The sequence below is a fragment of the Chrysochloris asiatica genome, unplaced genomic scaffold, assembly GCF_000296735.1.
Source record: "Chrysochloris asiatica unplaced genomic scaffold, ChrAsi1.0 scaffold00031, whole genome shotgun sequence".
NCBI classification, from domain to species: Eukaryota; Metazoa; Chordata; class Mammalia; order Afrosoricida; family Chrysochloridae; genus Chrysochloris; species Chrysochloris asiatica.
The window spans coordinates 2,190,226-2,201,503 of NW_006408549.1; positions in this window are offsets into that span (position 1 = coordinate 2,190,226).

An 11,278-nucleotide genomic window follows, 5' to 3' on the forward strand; every position below is an offset into this window, starting at 1 on the left:
TTTAACAACAACAGCAAATTCTTTAAAGCAGAAACAAATGGCACAATTGAAATATAAAGGAGTAATGAAAAACTGAGGTAAAGTAACAGAAGGGGCTGCATCTTGAAGGTCCTTTTGTGCTGACTCTGAAATTTATCATGAAGTTATGAGAAGCTTTTGAAAGATATTAAGTGGGAAGTTTATAATATGGTTTGCTCTTTAGAAAGATAATTTTGACAATAATATTGAGGTAAGGTGGGAGGGTTTGGGTAGAGATTGTGGAGAAACCAGTTAGGAGACTATTGCAGTAATGTTTACCAGAAGTGATGAGAGTCTGAATTTAGGCAGTGACAGTGCTTGTGGAAATGAAATTGAGGGAGGGAAGGAATAGAGGGAGGGACTGGTATGAGAAATAATAAAAAGGGAGATTGAAGAGGGCCTAATGACTGAGGAAGCCTGAGAAGAGGAGTAGAGAAAGATACCCAGGTTTCTAGCATGGGTATCTAGAGAGCCAATAAATAGAAGCCATGACTAGAACAGAAAGATGACCTGTTGAAGTTAGGGTGTCTATCAGACATTTAGGAGGAAAGATCAGATGGGTAAATAGCTTGGTCTAGAGTTCAACAGTGATCTGAGCTAAGGGTTTAGATTTAGAAGTCACCAGATAAAAGCAGGTGATGAAGTCACACAAATGGAATAGCTATTTAGGGAATACACTTAAGGTATACCAATATTTATTTAGAAGCTCTGGTAGCATAGTGGTTACCAGTCGGGCTGCTTGAGGTTACTCAAGGTCAGCAGTTCAAGACTACCAGCCATTCCATGGGAGAAAGATGAGGCTTTCTTCTCCTGTAAAGATTTACAGCCTTGGAAACCCTATACAGGGTCGCTGTGAGTCAGAACTGACTCCACGGCCCATAACCACCACCACCACCATCAATATTTATTTAATGGGCCATCAAAGAAAGTATTGCCCTGCAGGGTATTAAGAAGAAATGTCCAGAAAGGCAGAATGAAAACACAAAAATAAGCACCATCTTGGAGATACCTATTATCTTCAGAGCAACGATCCAGCATCTTTATATATACAAGGGGGCCTCAAAAAGTTAAAGGAAAAATTCCATTTTTAAAATTCCATTTTCCCAAGAACTTTTTGAAGCCCCCTCGTATTATTTAATTGAATCCTCACAGCAACCCTGAAAAGTAGATGCTTTCAATAGAAAAACTTAAATTCTAAAATTTAACTTGACTAGGAGTCCTGGTTTGTCGCTGTGGGCTAATGTGGCAGACTGCAAAGTCAGTTTGAACTGCAAGGTCAGTGGTTCAAGCTCACCAGCTACTCTGGAAACCTCATATAGTGTTGCTATGGTTCGGGATTGACTTGACGGCACTTAACAACAACAATAGTAGAATATGTTCAACCTCTAAAGTCAGATAAAAGGTAGTTTCAAATGTCACCTCCCAGTAATTATGGGACATGTGTAAATATTTAATCTCTGAGTTTCAGTTTCTTCATCTGTAAAATGGGACTTAGAGAAACTACCTTAGAGAGTAAGGTTGGTGGCTATAGTTCATCCAGCTGCTCCATGAAAGAAAGACCTGGCAGTCTGCTTTAGTAAGGAAAACCCTCTGGAGCAATTCTACTCTGTCACAGGAAGTTATTGTAAATAAAAAATCAAATCAATAGCACCCAACAATGAGATATAATATGTAAAGTGCCTGGCATCGAAGAGACACTCAATAACTGATAGCTCTAATTCTTATTAATAACAATATACTGCGGTGTTGACTTGAGTGGCTCTTCTATCTTCTTTAGTCCATTGGCCAAAACACGTACTCCAAATTCTTGCCTGAAGTGTTTAGTGTTCAACTGGGAACTGAGCATTTATTTACCAAAAGGTTGAACACAGATGGAATGGACTCAGAGAATGATATAACGACTTGTTGCTAAGTGCTGTTGAATAGGTTCTGACACTGTATAGAGTTTTTAAGGAGTATCTGGTGAGCTTGAACTGCCAACCTTCTGGTTCAAACACCTTGCAGCCTCGTGCATTAGCCCACAGTGCCACATCAGGTCTTAATATAAAGACAGATAATCTGAAAGTTTATCACTTCATTTTAATGTCCCCTATAGGGGCACCACCTTCCTGCCTAGCTCCTGGGAGAACTAACTTTTCCATACCACCAGGGAGCATCCTTACATAGTCTATATCCTTAAAGTTTAACAAGAGGTGTTCCAGAGAAAGCCAGGAGTTTCTGCTCAAGTCCAAAACTCACCTTCTAAGATCCAGTTATCTGTCTGAGGACCTGCCCTTCTAGACAATTGATACTGGACAGGTCCACTTTCTTCAGAGACGATTTTGTTTACCTCCAGGGATATGGCTTTACATTATGATCTCAACAGGATTGCTTTATTAGAACATAACAAAATAGAAGAAACCATTGAGGGTAGTCTGAAAAATGGAAAAAGAAAAAAGTGAAATATTCATATAAGAGTTACATATTCATTATTATCAGAAAAGATGAAACTTCTTATATGAACTCTTCTATTCAAAAGTTACTCTGAAAAGTGGATTTGGATAAAACCAAAAACATACTATTGTACAATAAGACATTATAGCAGAAAGGACCTACTAGACTGAAGGTAAGAGAAAGAATTTGTTAGCATAATCAAGAAAGAACCACAATATTTATTTTTTCAAAGTTAAACAGTCTAAGTACATAGAGAAATGAATAAATTATTGGTTCATGCTTACTCATGTGTTTTTAATCCTGTAATATGATTAGTTATTTCAAAGTATAAAAACTTTTGATCATCGTTTTAGTACAATTCATAATGGCAGTTCTTTTGTTTTTTTTCTTCACACTTGTTTCAAGGAATGTAGAACATATTTTGCCCTAGGGCTTCAGTTTATCCACCTTTAAAATGAAGATCCTATGCAGATTTTTTGACAACTAAGCACAAAGTTTTAGTAAGCAAGAGAGAGTCTAAGTCGTGGTCTACTTTGTCCATTCAAAAAGCCATCTCCATTAACTATTTCTGTGGTAACGTTACCTGTGAAACATAAGAAAAGTTGAAATGTACTGTCAGGATTTATTTCAGTGACTCACAGCATCTGTTTTTCATGAGAATTGATCCTCTTTAGATTCAGAATTTTAATGACAACTGTCAGGATGGCAGGTCTCCTCACCAAAAAAGGACAGTTATAGTTAGGAAAGTATGGGAGATGTTGAGTTACACTTTGTTAATCAGGTTTCTTCCCTACAGGATTTCTCAGACATTAATTACAAATGTGTACTGTGAAGTTTAAGATGTAGTTGTTGTTGTTGTTAGGTGCCATCAAATCGGCACCGACTCATAACGACCTTATGCACAGCAGAACGAAACACTGCCCGATCCTGGGCCAATCTCACTATTGTTGCCACACTTGAGTCTATCGATGCTGCCACTTGGCCAATCCGTCTTCTTCTCTGACCCTCCACCTTACCAAATATGATATCCTTCTCCAGCGACTGCTTCCTCCTGACAATATGTCCGAAGTATGAGAGACAAAGTTTAGCCATCTTGGCCTCCAAGGAGCACTCTGGCTGCACTTCTTCCAACACAAATCTGTTGGTTCTTTTGGCAACCCATTGGCACTTTCAATATTCTCCTCCAACACCATAACTCAAATGCATCACTTCTTCTATGGTCTTCCTTATTCACTGTCCAGCTTTCACATGCATATGAGGTTACTGAAAATACCATGGCTTGGGTCAGGTGCACCTTAGTCCTCAAGCTGGACATCTTTGTTCTTCAACACTTTAAAAAAGGTCTTGTGCAGCAGATTTGCCTAATGCAATATGCTGTTTGATATCTTGATTGCTGCTTCCATGAGTGTTGATAGTTGATGCAAGAAGAATGAAGTCCTTGACAACTTCAGTCTTTTCCCCATTGATAAGAATGTTGTTTATTGGCCCAGTGGTGAGGATTTTTGTTTTCTTGACATTGAGATGTAATCCATATCGAAGGCTGTGCTCTTTGATCTTCATCAGTAAATGTTTTAAGTTCTCTTCACTTTCAGCAAGCAAGGTTGTATCATCTGCATATCACAGGTTGTTAATGAATCTTCCTCCAATCCTGATGCCATGTTTTTGTTCATAGAACCCAGCTTCTTGGGTTATTTGCTCAGCACACAAGTTGAATAAGTATGGTGAAAGAATACAACCTTGTTGCACACGTTTCTTAATTTTAAACCTACCAGACTGATGTTGTTGTTGTTGTTAAGTTCTGTCAAGTCGGTTCTGATTCATGGTGACCTTGTACAGGGTTTCCGAGGCTGTAAATCTTTACGGGAGTAGAAAATCTCATCTTTCTCCCACAGAGCAGCTGGTAGTTTCAAACTGCTGATCTCAAGGTTCACAGCCCGATTCATAACCACTATGATGTAGTTGTTGTTGTTATGTGCCATGGCGTCAATTCCGACTCATAGCAACATTGTACAGGGTTTCTGAGGCTGTAAATCTTTATGGGAGCAGAAAGCCTCATCTTTTTCCCGCAGAACAGCTGGTAGTTTCAACCCTAGCTTTTTGTCTGAGTGTCTAAAGAGATTTTTGTGTCATAGGTTGTGCTGTAAGGAAAATTGCTATTTCCCCTTACTGTCTGATCAGGTTTCTTCCCTACAAGATTTCTCAGACATTAATTATGAGATACTATCATACAATTCAGACCTTTTACATCAAGATGGGAACAGAGCATGTTAGAACCTGCAAGAGGAGGACAATGAGGTGGTGCTGTAGGATAAGCACTGGACCACAAGGTCAGCTTGAACTGCAAGGTTGGCCGTTCAAACCCACCAGTCACTCCTCAGAAACCCTATACAGGATCACTGTGAATCAAAACTGACTCGATGGTACTTAAACAACAACCCACAATCTGATCATTACCAGGATAGCACGCTTCCATTGGAGATAATAGTTGAATATTTTCTGAACACAGTAATCACATACACCTTACAAGGAAAACTACATACTTCCATAGAAGCCTACGCCAACTTGGATTATTACATATTTATTTCTTTATTCATGTTTTTTTTTCTTTTTCTTCCTTTGCCTCTGATGCAGATTAATACAATGTCTAACACATGGAGGTACTCAAATATTTGTTGAATGACTATCAAATGAATGATAAGTATTGAGAAAAAATATATTTAATGAGAGGGATTTCCTGGTTGCAGATATTCCCGAGGGTCCCACATGGGACCCCAGATCACAGAAAGATAAAAAGGACAGCTCCTATTGGCACACCCACTAGGCAAACACATATACCATGTTCTTTGGTTCAGGCAACCTTAATCATTACCAAGAGCTCCTGTGAGTGGAACCATAGATGTATAATTCCATTGGATTGTTTCCATAAGGTTTTAGCTCAAGAGAGAAAACATGACTAGGGAAAAGGAATCCTTAATTATGTCTTAAAAATATGATCAAAAGCAACATTTAAGAAAAGTGTTTCCAGGGAAGAGTTAAGGATGACACTCAGCTTATAATAATTCATTTTCCAAAACCTCAGAGCGTGTGATCAAAGCTGATATACATTATCCCAGGCTTGCTACCAGTGTAACTGATTTTCTTTTCTTGCTTTTTTTTTAAAGTTATTATTTGGGTGAATAAATAGATGACAATGTGCCAAACCAGGGCTGGCCAGGTGTGGAGTCTACAAGTCCTATACTATATGATCCACAATCATTCGTCTTCCTTTTTTTTTTTTTAAATGAAGAAACTGTGGCCTTTGTCAGCCTGAGATATTATCATACAATTCAGACCTTTTACATCAAGATGGGAACAGAGCATGTTAGAACCTGCAAGTGGAGGACAATGAAACCTCCTCATTAAAAGTGGAAGAGGTTGCGATCAGATTCGTTATTAGGCAAATCACTGTGATACAAGTATTCTTGACAACCTTTTGTACTCAACTCTAGAATCATTCAATTAATCTGGACCAAAAAGTTTTTAAAATTCATACTAGAAAGAATTCAGCTCTAGCCATTTAAACATACTTCCTCCTACTAGTAGTACCAGAGGAGGAAATAAAACTATAAAAGATTAAAATTTCTAATTCCTTTTCCCTCCTCCCACAAAGTGTGTCTACATCAGTTCATTGATAATTACTGGCAGATATCCCATGAAGACTGAGAATATGCTAAATTTACTGGCATATTTGGATGGGGAGAGTTAAAAGCCTGTTACTCTAGATACAAAGAAAGAGAGAAAAAAAGAAAAGAAAGAATGAATAACCAATGCTCTTTGCTTTTTTTTTTTTGAGAATCTAATGGTTTGGTCACACCATTTCTTAATTCTAAATATTTTACAAAGTTCAACTCAAAACATCTCACCTATTTAAGAAGAGTTCACCAGCCCCTTACCCTCTCACCCCAGTTAATAACCGCTACAGTTTACTAAGACCAAATCATTGGAAGGTAAAATGAGGTGAATTTTTTTTATTGAACATAAATTTTTTTCTAACATTTAGAGTTATCCAATAATGGAAATGACTACTTCAAAAAATAGTGAGGGCTTCTCCTTGTTGTATTGTATGAGGCATGGACAAAGATATTTCTAAAATTCCTTTTCTTGAAGCACAATGAAGATCACAACTTTGAAAATATGCTAGCTGTGTTGACTAGTAAACTAGTGTCCCATTAGCTCTGGAACTCATCGTGTTTGCTTAGTAATGTTTCTTTTTTCACTGGTTCTGAGAACCTGAAAGGGAATTATGGTTGAAATATAGTTTATAACAACAACAACAACCCCCCTCCAAAACATCTCCTAAGCAATAAATAAAAAAAGTTGTGCTCTATTTCTTAAAGGAGGACCCACGTTGGAATGAGCTACATTTGATCACCAGCACGGTAACATCCCCATATTAAGAAGAAAGCTGGTTGGGAATCATTGTTGTATTCTACAAAGCCAAATTTCAAACTATTTACTAATACCACTATTTTAAAAGGCCTATTTTAAACCTGTTTTCTATTGTTTCTGTATAATAGGATTTTCAAGTATTATTTCTGAAGTCAAAAAATAAGAATATATTTTCAAACTTTAAATTGACTCCTGGCTATTTTAGGCACAGACTAAATTCTTTTAATCTTAAAATTCTGATAGAGGCACACTAATGTGTGCCTCGAGCAATTGTATCTTTTCTTTGTTGTTGCTAAGTGCCATTGAGTCAGTTCTGACTCATAGTGACCCTATACAGCATTTCCGAGGAGCGGCTGGTGGGTTTGAACTCTACAGTCCAGTGCTGGTCCTATAGCACCACACAAGGACTCCAATTATACCGTAACTTATTTTATTATATTTTTAAAGTTTATTTATTTTGTTGTTTTTGCTCAGAACTTGTTGTACTTTTTTTTTTTTTTAGTATTTATTGAACACATACAGTATGCTAGTTGTTGTTCTAGAAGTTGCACATGGTTTGTATTTGGACATATAGTTCTAGGACAGTGAATTAGCAAAGCAGATTAAATTATTCATTTATAAGAAGGCTGCAGATAATTGGTAAAGTTAAATAATGTATATAATAGCAATAATAATAATGCTAAATATCTAGGATTCTATTGTAGTTTATATTTTTCAAAAAAAACATGCATATAAATTTCTATGGTTGATTTTTTGTCTGTGTCACTGTTTTCTGTGTTTATAGAACAGATTTACTGAGATAAAAGTCACATGCCATAACCTTTACTTGATTCTTGTTCTTGTTAATTCTTAACCTTATTTAAATAGTAAAAGAGAAATTTGATGCTAAGGAACTGAGAAAACCTTAATTTTAAGGCAAATAAGCAATTCTTCAAAACAAAACATGTGTGTTCCTCTAATATTTAAGTTTAAATATTAAAAAAAAAAAACAGATTGAAAAGAAAACATTTCGTGGCAAGTAAACAAAGTTTAAGAAAAGACCAAAGACATATGAAAATGAAAAGAAAAGTTGATGATGCACAGTACAGGAGTATATGACGTGGAGGGTGGAACAGTATTAAGCCTGGAAACTGTGTTTGTTTTAGTGAATGTCAAGAGAGGATGGGAAAGATTTGGAGACTAGTCAAGTTAATTGGGAGACAGACCAAGTTCACATATACACTAAAGAACTGTTTGAAAGGATAGGTAATTGAAAAAGATAGCCTAAGAAGTCTTGCTGAACAAGGAGCAAAGATAAAACAATATAGGCTTATGTCTGCAGTTTAATTCAAGGGAAAAATAACCAGTATATATTCTTGTAATATAAAATAACAACCAGTGATGGCCCATTAATCAAGGACTCATGCTCTGTTTCTGTATTCTATGGTTTGATTCCAATCTAAAGTAGATGACTTGCTAGAAAAATCACATTAAAAATGGTGTTCATAATTCACAATAAAAATTAAAAGAAATAATAAAATTTTAAAAATGGTGTTTATTCAATGTACACTAAATAGATCTATTTTTAAAAAGTGAGTATAATTATAGGATCCAATGAAAATACTTAATATTTTTAAAGTGCTAATATACAGAGAAGAAATAACTTACTGTATTTGAATTTAAAATTAGAATTTTACCAAATATTTCCATTGTAAATGTAGCCAGAATTAGTGTAATGAAGATCACATTATTTGGTATTCATTGTGGATACTACAAAACTTAAAAATATCTAGTGGGTTTTTAGGAGCTCTGGTAGCATAGTGGTTACGAATCGGGCTGTGAACTGTAAGGTCAGCAGTTTGAAACTACCAGCCGCTCTGCGGAAGAAAAACGATGCTTTCTGCTCCTGTAAAGATTTATAGCCTCGGAAACCCTGTTCAGGGTCACTATGGGTCGGAACCGACCCGAGAGCACTTAACAACAACAAAGTGGTTTTTTTTATATCAGAATTTATTTCATTCATTGTCTTTATAAAATGAAATTACTCAAAGTGTGTTTGAGTCACAATATAATACATGCCACTTTACTATGATGCGAGCATAATTACTCAACTAACTAAATAAAAAAAACATTAGTACTAAATATAATGGAAAATGTTCAAGCTGCTTTGATTTTTACTACTTTGTACCACATTACAACATATTTTCACTTTTTAACTAAATTTTTCTTTTTGTTATTTATTCGAATCAGTCAAGTTATTTTTGTTAAAGCTGATTTGACTAGAGTGTATACACAGGAAAATTTGGTCTTAATTGAGATTTCACAAATTGCTCAAATTCTGATGATTGTTAAAGTTGAAAAATGAGCATACCTTACTAGTTTTAAAAGTTTTATATGCTTAATAAAAAGAGAAATTTAAAACTCTGCTCAATCAGAAACTTTGAAAATTTTGTTAAGATATCTGAGTAAGAAAATTAATTTCTTACCCTTTTTTGAATCACTGATAATGTTTTAAAATTTGATGAAAGCTACAGTTTCCTCTGCACAGTGGGGGAAATGCATATGTGTATATGTATATGAAATTTCAGAGTTTATGAACTCTCTGAAGTCTACCTATGGAACCACTAGAGGTCCATGAACTCTGGGCTAAAGAACTTCTGCATTAAACTCAGATTTTGTTTTGGCAAGGTGGAAAACTTACCAGTAGAAAGTATGATTGTTTGAGCTTTCCTTCTTTGGGATCTGAAAGGAATAATTAAAAAAAAAAAAAAAAAAAAAACCACACACACACACCAAAACCCTCCTATTCCCTAAAAAACCTTGGCTCAGTTATCCCTTCTGTTTAGCCTTAAAATGAGGACCAATTTCCTCTGGGTCAAACCCCAAACTCTTAGTGTCTTGACTTTCTAAATGCTTGACAACTATGGACACTTTAATGAAATCCAAATGAGTGAAATTCAACACTTCATTCTGATGTTCTTTACAGATGTTCCTAATAAGAACACTGAAGAAGTCCTTAGAAGCCTAGCTTCATACATCAGCCCAAGGAAGAAAGAATTCAGTGGAAAATGAAGATAAGTAATTCTGGAGTGGTCCTTTACTAGTCAATATTGAGTACTTACCGCATAAACCTATAGTAAGCTTTGTAGGGAAGTATGTGGTGCACAGGGTGAGGTTTTCTGGTAGAGTCCTGGGTAGCAATAGTGTTAAATCATACTACCTCCTGATGTTGGATATTGTGAGAATGGAGCAGGACCAGGCAGTGTTTCAATCTGTTATACATAGGGTCATTATGAATTGGAGCCAACTTGAAGGCACCTCACAACAACAACAACCTCCTGATGTTGGATATTGAAAATTTGCTCATTTTCAATTCCCCCCCCCCACATTAATTAACACTGCATTTCTACATGTGACAAGTTTGGTGTTTTCTTTTTCTTTTTTTTTACTGACTACAAGAAGCTAAAACAATTACCTTTGGCTATCCTAATATTGGAGTCCTGGTGTGGTGCTGTGGGCTAATGCGTCAGACTGCAAAGTTGTTTGACTTGCAAGGTCAGTGGTTCAAGCTCACCAGCTACACCTAGGAAACCCTATTCAGGGTTGCTATGGGTCGGATCGACTTGACGGCACGTAACAACAACAACAATCCTAATATTAAGACATTCATTTTGATAGACAAATGAAAATTAATTTAAGTAAAAACTTTATGAATACTACATTTTTTGGGGCAGAATGGATATTCTAAGTCTAGGTAGGTTAGAGTACCATAATTATTCTATTCTTTTACTCACTTTATTTGCCATTAGTGGATTAAAGCTCACCCGAAATCTGTCTTCAAAACACTGAATAGAGAGCAGTTACTGTCTGGAAAATTATTTCCCTGAATGTCTTTGAGGCCATCTGGAGGGAAGGGTTTGTACACTTGGGCACAAATGCTTACATTAAGCATTTTTACCATGAATTCACAACATTGAAGATGAAAACACACTCAATTTTTTCTTACAAAATATTAATGCTAAGACCCCTTTTAAAAAGAACATTGTTGGCTTTTCAGGAATGTGTAGATGTGGGGCATATTAACCTGGATGGGAAGATCAGTAACAAAAGTACTCAAGATTCTGCATTTGATGAGTCAGAATTCTGAATTCGGATCCAAAATCTGTCATTCTTATTTCCTACAGAGCTTTAGGCAGTTTACTTCACCTGCTGAGATATGAAGCTTGTGTAAATCTAATGTCATGTTCAAAATATCCCAAAAACTTTAAACCTAGTCAATTCTTAGCATTTTATCTTATGTACCTTTTACCTTGGTACATATATTTCAATATATGTACATATATAGGAGCTCTGGTAGTGTAGTGGTTACGAATCGGGCTGCGAACCTTAAGGTCAGCGGTTCGAAACTACCAGCTGCTCC